General features: G+C 34.2%; 1 long non-coding RNA gene across 1 annotated transcript; it reads right to left on the reverse strand.

Annotated features, from left to right (window-relative positions):
- Positions 1 to 12078: 12078 nt before the first annotated feature.
- On the reverse strand, positions 12079 to 17351 carry LOC148715006 (uncharacterized). The gene is made up of 2 exons (XR_015976398.1): positions 12510 to 17351; positions 12079 to 12411 (listed from the first exon to the last, which is right to left on the reverse strand). It is a non-coding gene; the product is annotated as an uncharacterized LOC148715006 (long non-coding RNA).
- Positions 17352 to 23047: the final 5696 nt, after the last annotated feature.

Here is a 23047-nt window from a genome sequence, read left to right on the forward strand (position 1 = left end):
TATTTTGTTCTTCTTCCATGCTTTTCTCTCTTTTTTTCTCTTTTTTTTAAATGGATGGTTGCTGTTGTATTTTAATATGATGAGAGTTTTGGTTGTGCTTGCGTGGGGTTTTGGGCTGTATCTTTTGCATGAAAGAGTGATTGATCTTCTTTTGCGACATCAACTGTTGGACCGCACCCGGTTCTCAAAGCACTTTGAACTCTATCCATTTATCATTATATAGATCTCAAAGTGACCATTGCTCGATTCGATTGTGAATTTGTGCAAGGGAAGGTGAGTCCTTTCGCACGATTTTTTTGCTGTCATGATGATCTATGACATCTGTCTTGTTTGCTTGTGGTTTTCCAGCTTAGTCTTAATTTAAGTTAATGTTCTATCATCATGTTTTTCTTTTTTAGGCAAAAAAAACATGCATTGGACTGTTGGCGATGTATCTTAATGGGAGTAAAGTTTTGGTCATGCATGTTTGGTGGTTCTTTTATTTTTGTCATAGTGGTCCATGTTATCTGTTTCCTGGCTGCTCGTGTTTTTCCATCTTTGCTATTTGCTTGTGGTCCTTCAACTTAGACACATATAATATTAATCCATCGTTCTATACTTCGCTACATATTTAGTTCTTCTTCTGGTTCATTATTGTCGTTATAATCGTTTAGTTGTTACGGTTGGAATTGGTGATGAGAGTTGCAGTACTTGATTGTAGATATTGGACGCAGGAAATTAGATGGGATAGCTAGACTGCTGCAGCATGTCTTTTGTAGGGAATGCATCAGGCAGGCCTGAATATGTCCTTGCTCTGTTCCGGTCGTTGGTCATTTGTGATTAATATTAAGTCATTAGGTAGAATTTTGGTTGTGGGTGTGCATTATGGTTCTTTTATTGCTGTCATGGCATGCTTTTTCATCCTAAGACATTCAATATTAAGTTATCATGCTGTACTCATCCTTTCTTCTCTCTTTAAAGAAAAAAATACATACACTTGCAAATTTTCTTTTTTTTAGCTTTTTTTGGAATTTAACATCGATACATCTTTGTTTTTTGGGGGAAAAACACATGCACTGAATGATGTATTTTAATGCGAGAAGAGTTTTGGTCATGCATGCAAGGGGATACTTTGATTGATGTCATGGTAATCTCTTTCTTGTTTACTTGCAGTTTTCAGAGCTATAGTTCTATACTCATCTTTTTTTTATTTTTTTTTGAATCTTCATTTTCTTTTTCTTTTTTTTTTTGGGAAAAAAACACATGCATTGACTGTTGGCGATATATTTTAATGCGTGCAGAGTTTTGGTCATTCTTGGTGATTCCTTGATTGTTGTTATGGTGATCTCTTTCTTGTTTGCATTGGTTTTCTAGCTTAGACACGCCATTATTCTATGCACCTTTTTCCATTTGAAAAAATCATATGCGCTGGACTGTTGGTGATGTATTTTCTTCTTCTTTTGTACTTCTTTCTTTTTGAATGAATGGTTGGTGTTGTATTTTAATGCAAATAGAATTTTGGTCATGCTTGCATGGTGGCTCTTTTATTGTTGTCATGGTAATCTATGTTTTGTCTTCCTTTTTTAGAAGAAAAACATGCATTGGACTGTTGGTGATGTATTTTAATGCGAGTTGAGTTTTTGTCATATCCATGTGGTGGTTCTTTTATTCATGTCGTAGTGGTCCATGTTATCTGTTTCTTGTTTGCTTGTGGTTTTCCATCTTAGATTCATTCAATGTCATTGATGCTAGATTGTGATGTTTCCATGCAAAATACTGAGGTTTCTTTTTGTGCGGTGATCTTGTGGTCCATGCAATTATCATTCACTAAATCTTGACTGTCAGATTACACATAACTAAGTTGCCCAGCTAATTCAACTTATTGATGGTAGAGGATTGTGGCACCTCGTTAAAATGCATGTTGGTGAATGTTCTTGTGTTTTGGTAATTAATGGTTGTACTTTCACTTTTAAGTAAGATCATAAAATGTAGTAGGAAATAATGAAATATTAGTGTAATCTAATGACTTGTGTAGGATACAAGTACGGTACAATATTAATAAAAAGCAATTTTGATTAAATTAGCATACATTAAATAAATATGACTATTAACAATCATTATTAATTTAGTAGTACTAATGGCAGGTTGTTTATTTAGTTCAGTTTAATAAGCTAATAAGACTTTTATTAATGAATGAGCTTGTTTATTTATTTAATATAGTTACATGGTTATTAATATGGGCATCCACGTGGTGAATATTCTATAAGAAATATGAGGGTTTTAGAATAAATAGAAGGAATATCCTTGGTCTAAACTTTTAATAGAATATTATTATTTTAATATATAATATTGATAATTGAGATTGTATAGGTAATGTCAAAAAAATGGATGGGTATTTTCGATATCAAAAAATGACAAAAAAATAGCAAATTCCTAGATTTCAAAACTCATATGTTTAATATAATAACAATATTTTAAGGCTGAAGCTTTTCACCTACATTTCCTAAGAGCCGAGTTAAAAAGTAAAATAGGAGACAAAAATAAGGAGAAATTTTTTGACATGATAAAAGAAGACAAATGCTTTTAGCAATCCAATTTCAAATTAAAAATGAGATAAATTCATTTCTTGTTTCTCCTCTTATCTCCTAACCAAATTTAGGTATTTAAAAATTTGGAGGAAAAATAGATTAGCAATCTCAGTCTATTTAGAATATTTGTTTTTATGAGATGATAATTTTTTTTTTCGGATTGTTTGTAGAGGTTGTATATTGGTTGTTAACAATTTAATCGCACACTCTTGGGTAGCCAATCTTCACAAAGATATGGATATTCCAAATTTATAAGGGAAATATTTTAAAGCAATCTAAAGTGGAAAGGTTAGGCTGATTTTCTATTTTTATTTAGGAGTTTTTGCCATTCTAAAATAATAAAATAAAAATGTTGGGGCATCCTACCTATAGCAAATTATGAGATTAAAGGAGCTTTGGAACTATTTATCTTGATTTTTCGAGGATAAGACAAGTTGCCTATTTATCATAATCACTCATCTAAATTTTTAGAAGTAATGCTATGGGGCTCCTATGTGCATATGAACAATTCTTTTTTATATGAAAAGAGAGGATTCATGTAACTTGTGGAATTTGTTGTCAAAAAGGGTAGGTTGGCTGATTGTAGAGTAGAAGATTAGTAATAGTGGCCCTTTATAAACTAATTGTATGCGTATAGTGCGCGCTTTCAATATAATGTCCATGGAGCACAAATAGGAATGTCAATAGCTCGGAATCTAATTTCCACCAGCCTAGTTTCAGCTCTATAGAAATAAGCCACAGCATCATCAAGATGTAAAAGGCAGGGACCCAACTACCTTTGTTTGAACTGCATCAATTTTTAGTTAACCTTGTAAGCTTTTATAGGTTCATCATAACCAGATAGCCTGGTTTGCAGAGAACAGTTGGCACCGGAGAAGTTACACTGCATTACAATTAGCAACCAGATAATTATAATTGTTGAGGAATGATAGTTCCTTATTGGATATATTAAAAACTTTTATGGTAGTTATACGCTCTTGGACCGATCCATCTAATGCCATCTTTAAATAAATACAATATTGGGTTTTTTATGGTACTTATACACTCTATTCTTTTTTTCCACGCCATCTAATATCGTTAAAAAATAACGGTTTTCAAATTAAAATAACTAAAATATTCTTAATGGATAGATGTGCAAAAAAAAAAAAAAGCATTTATAAGACGATTGTGGTAGAGGACAAAAAAAAATTCAAAATTTTATTTTTAATTAAAATAATATATGGTTATATTAGAAGCATTTGTGCAAAAATAGTGTTTTATGAGGGTACAAGAATAAATATAAATTTTAAGAGGATATTCACGCAAATTTAAATTTTTAGAAGGGCATTCATGCAAAAAAAAAATTTACAATATTTCATCATTCAAGTTGGTTATCAACCCTGCAAAGCAATGGAATATGATATAAATGTGAAAGCTTGTTCAATAACGTCCATCGAGCGCAAATAGGAATGTCAATAGGCCGGAATCTAATGTCCACCAGCCTGGTCTCAGCTCTATAGAAAATAAGCCACAACATCATCTACATGTTTCAAAATCAGTCATTATAAATGATTAATGAGACCTTCCCAAGCAACAAACATGAAATCAGTCATTATAAATCATCGATGTAAACATGGATGCCCTATCTTATTATTGACATTTCTCTCCATTTTTGCATTGATGCGGTTTAATTTCCATAACTCTCTTATCTGAATATATAAATTGAAATAGAGAGGATGTGAAATTGTCAATAATGATCCATGCATGAAAATGAAATTCTAGGATAGTAGCCGTGGAAACAAATTGAGAGAGATATTTGGAAGGTGGTACTGTGATGATAGGGGTCCTCATAATACCACTATGGAACTAAATCACCGATGGTAGTCCAAGTTTTTATTCTGCCTGTAAGTTTTTTGGGTGTTTCTGAGATATTAGATGGACAATTTTTGTTTTTTCAATGGGCTTGCTGCATACTATTGAGATGGTGAGGAGGAAGGGGGGATTTTCTTAATTTTACTTGGTACAGAAATTGTCGAGGAGCTGCATAATTTGTCTCTTGGCTATGGTGGAAGTTGAGATCTGATGTTTTTGGTCTCTTCATGACTTGTAGGTTGTTATTACGTGAACTTAAAAGAATTTTTGATTGCTTTCTAAGTGCATACTTATGTGGAGATCTTTAATTTGGGCAAGTTAAAAAAAAAATGATTGGAGTCCGATTTGTTTGAATGTTTGAAAAAAAAACATTTTTTTCTCCTTTTTTTGTCAATTATTCTAGAAACACTATATAAAATAGATATAATAGAAAACAAAAATAAAATATAAATAATAGATATAAAAATATAATTATTTCTCAAAACAAACTTTCAATATTAAAATTATGATATGCTCGTTGATGAGACCCTGCTAAAAGATAATTTCTCAATTAGTATCTACTTCTTAACGTTTTTCTTGTTCATGTTGGGGCAGTTCTTGTTCTTAACGTTTTTCTTTCTATCAATAAAATTGGTACTGCCATGGAAGGCTCTGATGGATCAAGGTACTCATAATTAAGGTTATGGGAGCAATCTATGATGTCTTTTTTTCTTTTTTTTTAAAAAAAACCCTTTTTTCTAAAACTTATAGATTGTGTTTCCAGCCAGCTTGACAGCAAGTTCTCCTTTATCTATTTGCTGGTGCCTGCTGAGATGTCAAAATTAGTTTAATTGTAAGTCAAATTCTGTGAAGGTTTTAATTGAAAAAAAAATATTAATCCATTCAAAAAGGAAATTTTATGTCCGTCCATCCAAATGGCTTAATAGCTCCTTGGACATTCAAGTCAATTAAAAGTTTATAGTCTTAGAGTCTGGCTTTCCGTAACTCACATTCGCCTGCACATGATTACATTGAGCAAGCACAATTTGATCATCAAAATACAGGTCTTAAACTTTAGTGTATGAAAAATTCTGTATACCATTGTGTTTATGGGTGCAAATTTTTTGTAGCTTATCTATATATTTCCTCATTTTTTCTGTAATTCTTTTCATGGGTTTGGGCACCATTAGTTGCTAATACTCCTACACAAAAAATTATTAATATCTCCTTCTAAATTCTCCAAAGAAATTTGATGTATTTGGAGCCTAGGCACTACTTCACCAATAAGACGTGCTTAATTTTTCTGTAATTCTTTTCATGGGTTTGGGCACCATTAGTTGCTTATTCTTTGCATGTACTCCTACATGCAAAATTATTAATATCTCTTTCTTCTAATTTCTCCAAAGAAATTTGCAATCTAGTGCAGCATCATTCAAACAACATGGAAAATCAATGAAGCCAAAACTTGCTGCCAAAGAAATTTGATGTATTTGGAGCCTGGAATTCATGGTCATCAGCTTAAATCCCTATTGGATGCCTGAGCACCACTTCACCAATAAGACGTGCTTTAATCCAAATAATCAAAAAAATAAAAGTTGCATAAAGACCTACACAATAGGATAACATAACCAGAATGTCTGTGAGGGATCGTCCACTCAAATGCTTCTATGACTATCAAAGATCTTTGCTTCCCCTTTCCTCCATCTAGACTAACATTCTCGATATCAGACCCATACCAATACCCTCTTATTACAATATCGATACACGATACAGTATAAAATGGCAATACGTACCAAATGTTGATATAGTACGAAAACAGTAAACTAAGTCGATACCAGTATGGTACAATAAATCCAATATAGTACAGTTCTAACAAGTACAATAAATCTTCATCTAGACACTTAGGCAGCTTAACAGAGCTTCCAAGAGAACCAAAAAATCCACATAAACAAGACAGCCGCTCAGCTTAAAAAAAAGCATCCTAATTTTTAAGGACAATGCTTCCTTGGTCATCAAAAATTTCACCAGTGCTTCTACCATCTGCCATCTAGTAAATAAGGCGTTTATTTGTACAGCATAACAGCGCCGCTTCCAAACAAGACCACAAACATTACATTCCTACTCACCAAAAGATAAATCTAAGATTGAAATAAACATCTAACATCTTTTTAAGGCCTCAAAATTTCAATTAGATGCAACTGCATATTTTATATTATTGAACCTCTTAGCCCCTATAACAAAACAGTACTGTGAAGCTATATAAGAACGAACTATGATTTATTTACCAACAGGAGCCTCATTATAATAAAACAGTAATAGCTGACAATCATATTGCAAACTTAAAAGGCAAAAAAGACAAACGCGTCACAAAATTAACAAATCAAGCTCGTAGCAAATGATCGCTTGCCCACTCACTAGATTCATCTATCATATACCATAAACATACAAGACAGATGATGAAAATAATAGGACACACAACATAACCCTCTACATGACAAAACACAAGCAGACACAGGCCCGGACGTCAGAGGACATGGGCATTCCCCAATAAGCGTTTGAACGGGGTGCCACAATCCTCTACCATGCCAATATGTTGAATTAGTCGGGCAACCTAGTGAATGATAACACATGCATGACCAAAACTTTACTCCCATTAAAATACATCACCAACAATCCAATGCATGTTTTTTTTGCCTAAAAAAAGAAAAACATGATGATAGAACATTGACTTAAATTAAGATTAAGCTGGAAATCCACAAGCAAACAAGACAGATGGCATAGATCACCATGACAGCAAAAAAATTGTGCAAAAGGACTCACCTTCCCTTGCACAAATTCACAATCGGATCGAGCAATGGTCACTTTGAGAACTACATAGCGATAAATGGATAGAGTTCAAAATGCTTTGAGAGACGGATGCTATCCAACAGTAAAATAGATCAATCACTCTTTCATGCGAAAGATACAAACCAACACCCCCCCCCCCCCCCCCCCCCCCCCCCCGAAGCACGACCAAAACTCTCATCACATTAAAATACAACAGCAACCATCCATTTAGAACGAGAACAATACGTACCGATACCATCCTATTATAATATCAGTATATGATACAGTATGAAATGGCAACACGTACCAAATGTTGATACAGTACGAGAACAACATACTGATTCAATACCGGTATGGTACAATAAATCCGACATAGTACAGTATTGACCAGTACGGCAAATTTTAATCTAGACACTTATGTAACTTAACAGAACTTCCAAGAGAACCAGAAAATCCACATAAACAAAATAGCCGTTCAGAAAAAAAAAAACATTACATTCCTTGATCATCAAAGATTGCTTCCAAACGAGACCACAAATATTACATTCCTACTCGCCAAGAGATAACTTAGTTAAGGCCTCAAACTTTCAGTTAAACTTCATTAGATCAATCGCTCTCTTCATATTTTATATTATTGAACCGTTTAGCCCCCATAACAAAACAGAATGATAATACGTTTAATGTTGTCTTCATAGGATTTTAGTCTACCATGGGCTTAGGACAACGATTTAAATATTGAGTCAAACGGGAACAAGCAGACAGGACACAAAACATGGATTACCATGATAGCGATGAATAAAACTCTAGTTGCATCGAAATACAACACTAACCATCCATTCACAAAGAGAGAAAAAGATAAGTACAAAAGAAGAAGAAAATACATCACCAACAGTCCAATGCATATGATTTTTTTGAATGGAAAAAGGATCACAGAACAATGGCTTCATATACCATAAATGATTGCTTGCCCACTCAATGGATTCATCTTTCATATACTATAAACATACAAGCCAGATGATCAAATTAATAGGACACACAACATAACTCTGCATATGGCAAAACACAAGAAGACACAGACCCAAACATCAGAGGACATGGGCATTCACCAATAAGCGTTTGAACGGGGTGCCACAATCCTCTACCATGCCAATAAGTTGAATTAGTTGGGCAACTTAGTTATGTGTAATCTGACAGTCAAGATTTAGTGAATGATAATTGCATAGGCCACAAAATCACTGCACAAAATGAAACCTCAGTATTTTGCATGGAAACAACACAATCTAGCATCAATGATTAACGTTGAATGTGCCTTTAAGATGAAAAACCACAAGCAAACAAGAAACAAATAACATGGACCACTACGACAGGAATAAAAGAACCACCACATGCATATGACCAAAACTCTACTCCCATCAACATACATCACCAACAGTCCAATGCATGTTTTTCTTCTACAAAAAAGAAAAGATGACTGTAGGACAACGGTTTAAATATTGAGTCAAATGGAAAAACCACAAGCAAACAGGACACAAAACATGGATTACCATGATAGCAATAAAAGAGCCACCATGCAAACATGACTAAAACTCTAGCTGCATCAAAATACAACACCAACCATCCATTCACAAAGAGAGAAAAAGATATGTACAAAAGAAGAAGAAAATACATCACCAACAGTCCAATGCATATGATTTTTTTGAACAGAAAAAGGAGCATAGAACAATGGCTTCATAATAAACGTGTCTAAGCTGGAGAACCACAAGAAAACAAGAAAGGGATCACCATAACAGCAATCAAGGAATCACCAAGAATAACCAAAACTCTGCACGCATTAAAATATATCACCAACAGTCCAACGCATGTGTTTGTCTCCCAAAAGAGAAAAATAAATAAGAAAATAAAGATTCTGAAAAAGTAAAAAAAATATGAGTATAGAACTATAGCTCTGAAAACTGCAAGTAAACAAGAAAGAAATTACCATGACATCAATCAAAGTACCACCTTGCATGCATGACCAAAACTCTTACTCGCATTAAAATACATCACCATTCAGTACATGTGTTTTTCCCCCAAAAACTAAAGATGTATCGATGTTAAATTCCACAAAAAAGAAAAAAAACATATTCACAAGTGTGTATTTTTTTCTTAAAAGAGAGAAGAAGGGACAAGTATAGCATGATAACTTAATATTGAATGTCATAGGATGACATAGCATGCCATGGCAGCAATAAAAGAACCATAATGCACACCCACAAGCAAAATTCTACCTAATGACTTAATATTAATCACAAATGACCTACAGCCGGAAAAGCACAGAAGAAGAACAAAATATGTAGCAAAGTATAGAACAATGGATGAATATTAAATGTGTCTAAGTTGAAGGACCACAAGCAAACAACAAACAAACAATCATAATGGTAATTATGGTACAACTACCTTCCATAAGAACAACAATCAAACTGATTTGTCAAATTCGATGTATCGATCCAATAGAGTGCTTCCTGCTAAAGTAAAGGGAGATACAACCCAACCAGCCCCCGACAATAAAGATAGTTGAAAACTTCTCACATAGGTCTTTGTTCGAAAAGTTCAAGATCAAAGGTTTTGCAGCAATGTGACAAAGAATAGAAAGCCACAAGAATGAGTTGAAACTAAGTAATAGTGATGTACCTTCAAGATGACTAGCATACCATAACAATGGACAATATCATGGTCTATCTTGATAGAGCCCATGCGAAAAGCATCAAACTCTACCCTTTGTGAACAGGATACCAACCATAATTGAGAAGAAATTATCTTGATATAATTTTTTCAAAAGCATGCTTCCAAGAAAACATCAAACAACATATGAATCCCAAAACCTAAAAGTCTATATCTTTTAACAGTTCGCAGCCTTCAATGTCATGGAAAGGCAGCTAATGTACAGGTGTTAATGAAATGATAACCAAAAGAACGTCGATGAAAGAATACAAGAAAAATAATTAAAAAGGGACCAAAATAACCAACCTCAGAATGAAACACTAAATAAACATTTTTGAAGTAACATACTATCCCCTACCTATCACAAAAGCAAACAGTGTGTATGCTAAAATTCTTGCACAAACTACATTATATTCAATAGCATGAACCAAAAGTATATTCTGTGAACAAACTTCGAATGGGCGGGGACAAGCAGGACAGAATCAGAACAAGATCACCTCAGTTACGAATTCCAAGTTTACAATCTACCCAAATTAACAAACAAGATACTTATTCAGAAGGCTAATTAAGAAAAAGAAAGTCATAAATCCTATAAGAGGCATTGATCAGGTATTTTCCAAAACTAAAATGTAAAAATCTGTCGAGCCCTAAATCCGGGACATAATACAACCATACTATTGGGGGGTACAATCCTTGATAACACGAAGCCAACAATTATAATCTTAAATAAAATCAAAAATCCAAAACTATCATTCATGAAATAACTAAATAAATGTTGGTTCAGAGCCACTAAATCCATATTTAAATATCAAAAGGAGAGAAAGGGAATAGTCAACGGTGAACCAATACACCAGCAATCAAGAGGAAAAAGAAGAAAAAGAAGGCACACGTGGCCAACGATGTTGGATGGTAGATCCTCAAGGGGGTGGGATGCCTTAAATTGAGGTGGAGGGTTAGGATTTCCTAGCCTCCAACCTTCTAGACTTTGACTCCCAATCAGAGTAGTCGAAGGAGTCTACTGTAACTAGGCACGTGCAAGGCATGCACCTGACTTTCCTTTCTCTTTTTTTTATTTTCTTTTTTGTGGGCAAAGGGCGATCTTATTGATGAGCTGGTCAAGTGGACCAGGCAACCACAAATCAGCCTCAGTTATGAAAGAAATCTATTAAAATTTAATCTGGTCCGAGTTCTTCAAAATCTATCCAAATCAATAACCAAGATACCTATTCAGATGGTTAAGAGAAAGGAATTTGTAGATTCTACATAAGTCAAATTGGATTACTATGCCACGCTCTCAAGAGTCTGCAAAGAAACAAGAAACAATAATCAGCTTTGGTAAGAAGACTACTAAATAAATGTCATTTAACAAAATATGCATAATAAACTTTAAGGTAAACCCTCCCTTCATCAGAATTATATCTTGAGCCAACCACTTCATACGACTGCTTCAGTCAATATTGAAGCTGCAGAAATTTGCTGATTGATTCAGGGCACTGATTGAAGAGGATCGCTTAGCAAAAAAACATGGATATATTAACCATAGTACATGATGAAAATAACGGAATTGATGATGAAATCTTAGTGACAGGTAACTTCAAAAAATCTAAAGAAGAAAGGAGAACCTTGACTCCAAGGGAAGACAGATGAAGCTCTTTGCAAATATCCAAATTCAGAATTTCCAAAAAAATGAAATTCCTAACAATACTCTTTATATTGTAGCCCAAGGTGTCAATAAGAAAAAGGAATTTGTAGATTCTACATAAGTCAAATTGGATTACCATGACACGCTCTCAAGAGGCTGCAAAGAAACAAGAAACAATAATCAGCTTTGGTAAGAAGACTACTAAATAAATGTCATTTAACAAAATATGCATAATAAACTTCAAGGTAAAACCCCCCTTCATCAGAATTATATCATGAGCCAATTACTTCATACGACTACTTCAGTCAATATTGAAGCTGCAGAAATTTGCTGATTGATTCAGGGCACTGATTGAAGAGGATCACTTAGCAAAAAAAATGGATATATTAACCATAGTACATGATGAAAATAATGGAATTGATGATGAAATCTTGGTAACAGGTAACTTCAAAAAATCTAAAGAAGAAAGAAGAACCTTGACTCCAGGGGAAGACAGATGAAACTCTTTGCAAATATCCAAATCCAGAATTTCCAGAAAAATGAAATTCCTAACGATACTCTTTAGATTGTAGCCCAATGTGTGCATAAGGATCCACATCTATTCCCTGATCAAAAGATGACATATCTCACCAAATCATTTAGATCACTGAAGCATTGAGATGATAGAGCCCAGCAGACAAATAATACCAACATCCAGTAGCAAAAGCTCCCCCCAATGAAAAGAATCTGCTACAGCAAAACCTCTATGAAATTCGACCAGAACAAGGATATTAAACTCTGCCCGCCATAAAAACTGATAAAGTATCTTGATTGATCCACATCAACAAAGATAAGAAACACCCTTAGCTGAAACATGAAACATAACATGAGCCAAAAAGGAAAAGAAAGGAAAACAAGAGATGATGAATTGAGATGCGCAACATGTTAATTAAAGTGCCACTTACTAAACACTTGTATCCATCAACTTCGATGACGCTCATAAGTGGCAGTCATTGTTCTGGTACAATATAATCTGAAAGCACTAACAGAAAAAACTATACCGATGTCCAGATCCCTAGAAACTGACATCTACATTGCCCATATAACTAAGATAATTAAGAAGTGAAAGCTCAAAAAAATGAGAGAGAATATAATCTAAAAGATGCTTCAAATACGGTCAAACAAAAGCAAGACAAGAAGTCGATGACTCCCAAGATGCTCTGTAAGCACAATCCCAGAAAAGCAATTCTTTAAGTCAATAACATTTCTTTAAGAACCCAAAAAGCTGACAACCATGAATGAGATCCATGAAAATTTGACAAAGTCCAAGTTCTTGAGAACTACCCACTACAAAATATATCTCCACCACTACAAGCTCAGGCAGGACTGGAATTGAAGAAACAGTAATCACTACATGCCCTGAGTACAACCTGGGAAATATAACATTTCATATCTTCGCAACAGGACGAAAAATGTCGCTCATGAAAATCATATACGAAGGCAATCCATCCACCAAATCCATATCCTCTTTCATACCTTCTCTATAGGATGAAAAACCTCACTCATCAAAACCATGTATGAAGAAAACCCATGCACAGTAGCATATCACTATGGAAAACTGATGACTGGATCAGCATACTGATGAAAGAGACAGAAGGAAAAGAGAACCTCATACACAAGAAAAGGAAATCAAGCTCGCTGCAACCATACCTCAATCCTACCAATCCATGTAGCTGTACCAAGGAGTTTGACTGGATCACAATCTTGATTAAAGAAACAGAAGAAGAGGAGCAGTTGTCCATCATATAAGAGAATGAAACTCATTACAATCAACCAAATTCAGAATTTCTGAAAATCCCCACCAGCTGTGACCCAATGCATAAACTAAGAAAATTACCGGATTGCCCATTCATGAAATAAGGTGCAGGGGTTCTTTGCATCCGTAGAGGAGGCTCATCCATGATTGGGAATCGGAATGTGGGTACTTGACTGCATCATTAGACATAAAAAGCTGGAACACAATAACCGCAACATACACGATAACAAACATTCTTAAAAAAAAGAATCCTCTTGAGCAAAACCTGGGACTCCCGAAAAAAGAAAAACCTCTTCAGAAAAGCCTCCTGCGAAACTTCAATTAAAGCAATGATAATATTCTTGCCTGCTAGCGGGACTCAAGAAAATGTGCCGCTTTATGTACATCAGTATCAAAGATAGGAAACCCCCGCATTGAAGATGAAATCTTGACACTAGCACCTATATATCGTTACTTTGGCTCAAGGCACCACATCAGTATGTTATTCTTTAAAAAAGAAGGGGGGAGGGGGAGATCCTGAGCAGCAAACATCATTCCATTGCTAAACATAAAGCCACAAAATGCTGATTAATATCATTATTTAGTTAATAATTTTAGGAAAAATAAAGATTATATAACAAGACAAGCATTGAGGGACCAAAAAGATAATATAAACCACAAGTCCATTTACTGAACAGCATATCCCAACTGGTTGAGTTGGAAATTGAAACTGAATTCAATGTCAGAAAACTCGCAAAAAAGAATTAATTTTTAAGAACCTAGGTAGTGGGCAAGTCCCTGCCAATAAGTCCGTGATAGGGAATTCAATGATATAGGAAATAAATAGACCTCACTGCACGAGAAATGAGCTGCCAGGCCTAGAACTTAACAGGACAAAACTTAAAAGTACACAAACTAGTAAGAGTGATACTTAGAAAATCATCAAGTCAAATATACCTCCAGATCCCCATGAATTAGAGAATCCTGCAATGTCACAACAACCAATAGGGAAAAAAATTAATAGACACAAAAAATCATCAAGTCAAATGTACTTCCAGATCCCCATGAATTAGAGAAGCCTGCAATGCCGCAACAACCACTAGGGAAAAAAATTAATAGACACAATCCATATGAGATTAGAAACAAACCCCTCTGTAAACAACTTTCTTTCAACTACAACCCTGCAATATTGTATTTTGGTATATGATGCCACATTAGTCAAAGATGAAACCGCGATACTGTTAGACAAACAAAAGAATCATCAAGCAGTAAAGCCTAAAACAATAACTGGAACATGTGAACTATAAATGAATAAACAAAACATATTGACCAAATGAACCACCCAAAATGCTCCAATTCCGACAAGATCATGGACAGATTGCTTATGATAAGCATTCAACCAGAATAAAGATTGGCAAAACAGTGAGAATGCGAGACTCCACTAAATCCCTAGGAAGAAGAAAAAGACCCCCACCAGCATAGAGTTTTGCAAGGATGAAAAAATAATATGGGGTACATAATCATTAAAATCATATTTCCCCTCATACAATCATATCTTAACTCCTGCCATATCTTTGTTCTGAAATATGATACTACCTTAGTCAATAATTAAATCAAGATAGTGATGAACCAAATAAAAATAATCACCAAGAAATGTAGCCCAAAAGAATAATAAAAGCAGACAAGAAAGCCAAAATTACTAGCCCAAGAAAATATCAGGACAAAATAGAACCACCTACTCAGTAGTTTCCCCTCTTATAAGAACATCTGCAAGAATCTCTAGAACTATCATGAAATCAAAAGGACATCAAAAGAACTATCTTAGTGAAGAACCCTTTAAACCAAGTATAGCAGATACAATATAAAAAACTGTGAGAGAGAGAGAGGGAGGGAGGAAGGTAGGAGAAAACAAAGAGAAAATGTCTCTTTGTGCATCAAACATTTTCAAGCCATACAGCAGCAAACAGAGTCATTTCCAAACTAAGGACATCTCAAGTTCTGATTAGAAACTCCGTATAGGTGCGGCCCTGATAATCCAAAAAAAAAGCTACAAAAAGGACAATTCATAAAAGGATAAAATTAATGTAATTTAGGGTAAGAAACAGAGCTCTTCCCCAATAACTGAAAATTTTATAATTCCAAACCTCAGCAATCCACAGCACAAAGACCAACTGGCCATCAGACTAAATTTGGCATACTTATTGTATCTCAATCTCTAAGAGAAATGAAAGAAATCGAATTTTGACAAACTCTTCCAACATGCACAAGAAATTGTCTGCCTTGTTTGCCAAGACTTGCAAATTATGAGAATGGATATCTTGAGATACAGTCAAGAAATGAGGAGCATCTCAACATAGAGAGATCAGTTAAAAAACAGAACAAAACTGCAAAAAAGACCATTGAACAGATGAACTACAAAATCAAGCAACTAAAGGCATAAAGGAAGATTTAACCAATCGGACTCCCTATAATAATACCTGGAGCCAATTATGACATATTGCCTAAAACTATCTAAAAGCAGCTTGATTTTCCAACTTTCCAATTCCATATAAATTAAGGTATAACCCCTTGAACAAAGAAGTAGCCCTCCTCAACCCGACATACAACTGCAGTAACAACAAAATAATCATTATAAAGCAGCTTGCCAATTCAACAGATTATAAACACCTGTTATTGAAGAATTAGATATGATATCCATCAGGAATTCTTGATGGTCCCAGACCAAGAAAACTGCTCAATATCAGGAACACAGAAAAAACCCAAACATCAGAACATCCGTACAAAAATCATATACTAAAAAAAACCAGGATCATAGATGTGAAAATCAGGAACTCCTAAGGTTGTGGCAACAATACTTCTCTGGTGCTCCACAAAACCATAAATTGTCAGTACACCAAAATGATTTAATAACACCAACAAGTTACCACCATGCAACAGACATTGCGCTTCAACCAAAAACAAGATGTTCTAAATCAACCTGAAAGCTATTAATCAATCACAGAATATTGCAAATTCTGAAAGAAAACACTGGATCAAAGGCTGCAGATCATCAAACAAAAGCAGATCATGACAAATTCTTGGAAACCTAAATCACTAACAAAAGATCCCAACTGCAGATCATCAAACAAAAGCATATCATGACAAATTCTTGGAAACCTAAATCTCTAACAGAAGATCCCTCAAAACCCCTGCTCATAGAGGCCCAAATTCCAGAACAGAGGCAATAGACCACAAATAAAAACATATGGTCCAAGCTTATAGGAACCCTAGAACATGTACCAAAGAGCAAAATTTGAAACCTATAACAAACTAGCAACCAAGGGACGCTCTAAATTCCTTTCAAGAAATCCAAAATCAGTAAATTAAATGTCACAGATCCTCAAATAAGAACAAGCATGCCTGAATCTGGAAACCCTAAATCAATTTGTTCGCCGAAGGCCTAAATCAAATTATCAACCAAGAATCCTTTAAATCAATCATTCTCAATACTGAAAACCCTATATCAAATTGTTGACCGAAGACCTATACCATTCAAAAAATCCCAAATCAGTAAATTAAAGTATCACAGATCCTCGAATAAGAACAAAACATTCTTGAAACCATAAATCAAATTGTTGGCAGAAAACCTAAATCAGACTATCAACCAAAGAATCCTATAAATCGATAATTCTCAATTCTGGAAACCGTAGTTTGGTCGAAGACCTAAATCAAATTATCAACCAAAAAATACTACAAATCGTTTTCGAGAAACCCCAATTCAAGAATAACTAGTCTTCAAGAATCTCCAATTCAAGAAATCGAAGGCCACGTACCCAAACAAAAATTCAAATACACGCAAAAGAAGCCTAAGATCCCAAAAATAATGGCTAAAGAACCGTAAAATCTTCCAAAACATCTAAAGAACCGCAAAATCTAACGGGGAAGGAGAAGAACGACACACCTAAGAACCAGAAGAAAAAAAAAAGAACCAGGAGAAAAACCGAACGCTCCATCCCGCCCTGAAGGGCGCGCTGCAAATACTCACGACGTCCCCTGATATTTATAGTGGGAGACGAGGCGGAGGAACGGTTGAGATTAAGTTGATCTAGTACCCATCGACGATGAGATCGGGCGCGCTTTTGTATAGCCGTTGGAAGTACAATGGTTTCGTGTCCTGGTTGGTTCAGGAGTCTACATGCTCTTCTAGACGGCTTTGATTCGAGATTTTCGCTAACAACCTGGCACGTGGCAGTGTCCACGAAACAAAATATGCTTTCCGCGGGCATTCATCTCCCACCAAAATTAGGAACGAAACAATCGCCTCCATATTCTTCTTTTTATAACATTTATATAAATTATGAAAAATAATATTAAAACTAATTATATTTTTCTTATTTCTTTATAGGCTTTTTGGTACTTTTGTCAATATTAATCTAATTTATGTAATATTAAAATTAAAATCGTTACTTATCTACCCATAGTTAATTTCTCTAAATTTCCTAATTTGTTTACTCTTCTAAATTTTATTATGATATTTTTCTAATATTTGCAATGCAATTTTAATTTTTAGCATCATGTTTTTCTAATTTTTCTAATTTATTTACTTTTAAAAACTTTTGTTCTCATAAAACCAACAGCCTTTGATTTTTTTAGAATTTTTTATATGTATACCCTCCTAAATATATGAAATTATATAATTATCTTTATAAAATTACTTTTTGCATGTATGTTAGCAAAACAAAAAGTTCATAAAATAGTCAACAACTAGCATAAGCTGCAATTTTTTTCCCCCTTTTTCTAATAGTTCTTGAAACACAATATTAAATAGATATAACATGAAACAAAAATAAAATAAAAATAGTAGATATAAAAATATAATTATTTTCTAAAAATAATAAGATCAAGATATAACCTATATATAATAAGAAATAAAAAACTATTGCATCTAATCGATACTTAAATACAATATTGCATGTTATTAATGAAATATTTGGATAATCTAATGACTCATGCAGGATATAAGTAGGGTACAATATTAAAAAAAGTATTTTTGATTAAATTAGCATCCATTAAATAAATATGACTATTAATAATCATTATTAATTTAGTAGTACTTATGGCAGATTATTTATTTAATACAATTTAATAAGCTAATAAGATTTTTATTAGTGAATGAGCCTGATTATTTATTTAATATAGTTACATAGTTATTAATATGGGCATCCACCTGGTGAATATTCTATAACAAATATGAGGGTTTTACAGTAAATAGAAGGAATATCCTTGGTATAAACTTTTAATAGACAAAATCCAAAGAGAATATTCCTTGATTTTAAAATTATAATTTAATATATAAAATAGATAATTGAGATTGCATAGGTAATGTCAAAAAAATGAAAGGGTATTTTTGATATCAAAAAATGACACACAAAATCTAGGAGGCAAATTCCTAGATTTCAAATCTCATATGTTTAATATAATAATGATATTTTAAGGCTGAAGCTTTTCACCTACGTTCCTAAGAACCAAGTTAAAAAATAAAATAGGAGATATAAAGAAAGAAAAAATTTTCGACATGATAAAAGAAGACAAACGCATTTAGCAAGCCACTTTCAAATTAAATATGAGATAAATTCGTTTCTTGTTGCTCCTCTTATCTGATTATGATGATACAAATAAGTTGCTATTATATATATTAGATGAGAATTTTACTTCCTCTCCTCTCCCAACCAAATTTAGGTATTTAAAAATTTGGAGGAAATTGGATTAGCAATCTGGGTCTATTTAGAAGATTTGTATTTATGAGAAGATAAAATTTTTTTATTTGGATTGCTTCTAGAAGTTGTATATTGATTGTTAACAAGTTAATTGCAAGCTCTTGGCTAGCCAATCTTCACGTTTATTCTATCATTCCTGCAATGAATCTGCATCCAATCTCTTCCTAAAATATGGATATTCTAAATTTATAAGGGAAATATTTTAAAGCACTCTAAGGTCCTACAAGGAATCTACATCCTATCTCTTCGTAAGATATGGATATTCCAAATTTATAAGGGAACTATTTTATAGCAATCTAAGGTGGAAAGGTTAGGCTGATTCTCTACTTTTATTTAGGAGTTTTTGCCATTCTAAAATAATAAAATAAAAATGTTGGGGCATCCTACCTATAGCAATTTTGATGGAAACTTTGGAAGGAAAGAAGTTATTAAATCTTAAAATTCAAGGCCTATACTAGACTTTCAATCTTGGAAGAAATTAAAGACCTACGATTAATTTAATAGTCTTTGGTTCTTGTTACGTTTTCCAATGACTTAGATTTTTAAATTTATTATATTTTTAAAGATTCATGCAAATTCTTAAACTATCACATTTTATAATATTATTGAAATATCAAAATAAAGGATTCTTGCCTTTTCTTCTTTCCAATTCTCTAAGGGCCCATTTGATGCCAAAATTATTTATCCCTAGGTAAGATTTGCTGATGGGGTGCAATCCTTGAGAACATAATATTGATCACTGAAAAAATTATGAATTAAAGGAACTTTGGAACTATTTATCTTGATTTTTCGAGGATAAGACAAGTCACCTATTTATCATAATCACTCATCCAAATTTTTAGAAGTAATGCTATGGGGCTCCTATGTGCATATGAACAATTCTTTTTTATATGAAAAGAGAGGATTCATGTAACTTGTGGAATTTGTTGTCAAAAAGGGTAGGTTGGCTGATTGTAAGTAGAAGATTAGTAATAGTGGCCCTTTATAAACTAATTGTATGCGTATGGTGTGTGTTTTGAAGCATTTTTCTTTTAGAAGTGAAAGCATTAACAACCTCCCTAGGTCTATGTAAACTCACTTTCAAATTTTAATTCTTCAAACTTCTCAACTATCTAGAGATTTGCCATTCTAACATCAACATAGGGAATCCAAACAAGACGATCCGGAGATAAACTCAACTATCTATATTATATGTAAAAAAAATAACTATTGAAATCCAGAAATATTCCTTCTTGATTTCATCTATCACTTTTGTTACTGAGAATAGCTATTCTATTATTCTTAAAAAATATGCTAATTATTCTATTAACTTTTCTCGCTCATGTTAATTGCCACATATGCTTTTTCTTCTATTCAATCAAATCGAGCACTATCACGAAACTCTGAAACAGATTGGGCTCCATCTTTCGGCTAATTTGACTCCCATGTCGATTGGCCTCTTGGATTTGACTCCTAAATAGTCTCCTCTCTTCCCTCCAACGTGCACCGCAAGAACAAGGATACAAGTTTACTCTAGAATAATAAATAGATCATGAACTACTAACACTCATTATAATTTACATGCTTGCATAATTTCCTTAAAGAATTTTTCCCACTTTTTCCAATTGTTCTTGAAAAACAATATAAAATAGATATAATAGAAAACAAAAATAGAATAGAAATAATAGATATAAATGTGAGGCCCAATAGTCCCACATCGGAAAGACTCGTTCTAGAGCCTGGGCATATGAGGCGGGTGTCTCCTAATCCTGTTGACGCGTTTTGGGTGGAAAACAAAATCGGGGAGGGGTGAAGGACGCTTGCGTGAAGCCCCAGAACCGGACAATATCTGGCAGGGGAGCCCCGTGTTCCCCCCTCATGTGGCCCCCACGTAGGCACTAGGTGCCTCACGTGCCTCGCAGAGGCGGGGGCGTGACATTTGGTATCAGAGCCGAGGACGGCTCTTGTCCGATGGTGGGAAGGGTGTGAGGCCCAATAGTCCCACATCGGAAAGACTCGTTCTAGAGCCTGGGCATATGAGGCGGGTGTCTCCTAATCCTGCAGACGCGTTTTGGGTGGAAAACAAAATCGGGGAGGGGTGAAGGACGCTTGCGTGAAGCCCCAGAACCGGACAATATCTGGCAGGGGAGCCCCGTGTTCCCCCCTCATGTGGCCCCCACGTGGGCACTAGGTGCCTCACGTGCCTCGCAGAGGCGGAGGCGTGACAATAAAAATATAATTATTTTCTAAAATAAACTTCCAATGTTAAAATTATGATATAATCTTGTTGTATAAAACTATATATGTGTGTGTATATATATATATAGTAAAAATCATATATTATTATAAAATAATAAGATCAAGCTATAACCTATATATAATGAGAAATAGAAAACTATTGCATTTGGGCGATACTTAAATGCAATATAGCAGGTTATTAATGGTTGTACTTTCACTTTTAAGTAAGATCATAATCAAAAAATGTAGTAGAAAATAATAAAATATTAGTGTAATCTAATGACTTGTGCAGGATATAAGTAGGGTTCCAACTGTAATATACTAGAATTTGGCACATGTTTTTCATATGTATACATATACATACATATGTACATATGTAGATGCCCACTCCTTAAAAGCATTCCAATGATCAAGTCAAGCGGAGCCATGAAGATGAATGTCAGCCCCCGTCGGAGGAGTTTGCGTTATATATAAAGAATATAGTGAGGTAATAAAAGAGGCAACAAGTCGCACAATTTAGCGTAAGCTGTTAGAATGAAAAGCCTGCAAGATAACTTCAACATTTTAATCTATTTGAACACCATCACAGGTACAAATATTTGTCCATGTGATCAACCGCATGGAATGAATCAAAAAACCGCATGATCTCCGCATCATGTGATCGAACGTGCAACCTCTATGTGTGACCGTTGTGATCGAACCCGGATTGAAGAAGAGGAACGACGACAAGCAAATTAGATTATCATTCAATAAGAAAGGGAATCTTGGCTCCGACACCATGTAAAATATCGGAAGAGAGAATATATGAAAGGATTATGTTTTCTTTGTATCTTGTATCAAATTACACTAATACGTACATCACTATATAGCCGAACGGTTTGACTAATAAGAAAATACGAATCATATTCAAACTAGTACAATAACCATATAATAAATATGCTTAACAATATTTAAGATATTAATGATTAATTTGTATGGAATAAATTCAAAACATCTTCCAAACATCCTGTCTTATTTTGTGTATATATACATATACATACACATACACAAACGTACATAGACCAATATGGATGCCTACTCCTTCAAAGGATCAAGGTGGAGCCAAGAAGATAAATGATAACTGCGGCATGAGGAATTTGCAATCAATGAAGGCAACTTCCGTTCCTTTCTTCCTTGCTTCTTTTGTAAAGTTACAGATTGATTAAAGAAGTCAGGTTTGCATCCTCTGCTCAAAAGTTCATAATGCCAATAAAAATTGGCACTTCGGAAAAGGGTATCCCACGTTTGCTTGCTTCTCTCTTCTTCCAGGATGCTCTAGTTTGATTTACTGATTTGCATTGGCATTGTAGATACCTTGGGAACAGATCAATCAGAAAATTTATCTCCCCACGGAATCACAAGATAACATTGTTGATACATGATAGCTACGAACTAACTAAATCTTTACTATGGTATAGTTAAATGGATGATTTGCAGAGGAGACAGAAAGGTTGAATCAGCTGCTTGTAAAACCTCACTACCATTTTAGGTATCTTTGGATGTCGCAGAACTCGACATGGAGTTCTCACATTGAGTATTGTAACAGGCTCAAGTGGCTCCAAGGAGGTAATCTCCAGGATTCTCAACTTGTTCCAAGAAAATTGGATCGGGTGAGCATCTAAATGCTTGTTCTACATTTTCTTTATCGCCACCATCACTCCAGATTTTTCTACCAATTAGAAAGCATGGATCAAAG

Source organism: Phoenix dactylifera, chromosome 1, assembly GCF_051530095.1.
Source record: "Phoenix dactylifera cultivar Ajwa chromosome 1, Ajwa_hap1_PhDact_Kaust_v1.1, whole genome shotgun sequence".
NCBI lineage: Eukaryota > Viridiplantae > Streptophyta > Magnoliopsida > Arecales > Arecaceae > Phoenix > Phoenix dactylifera.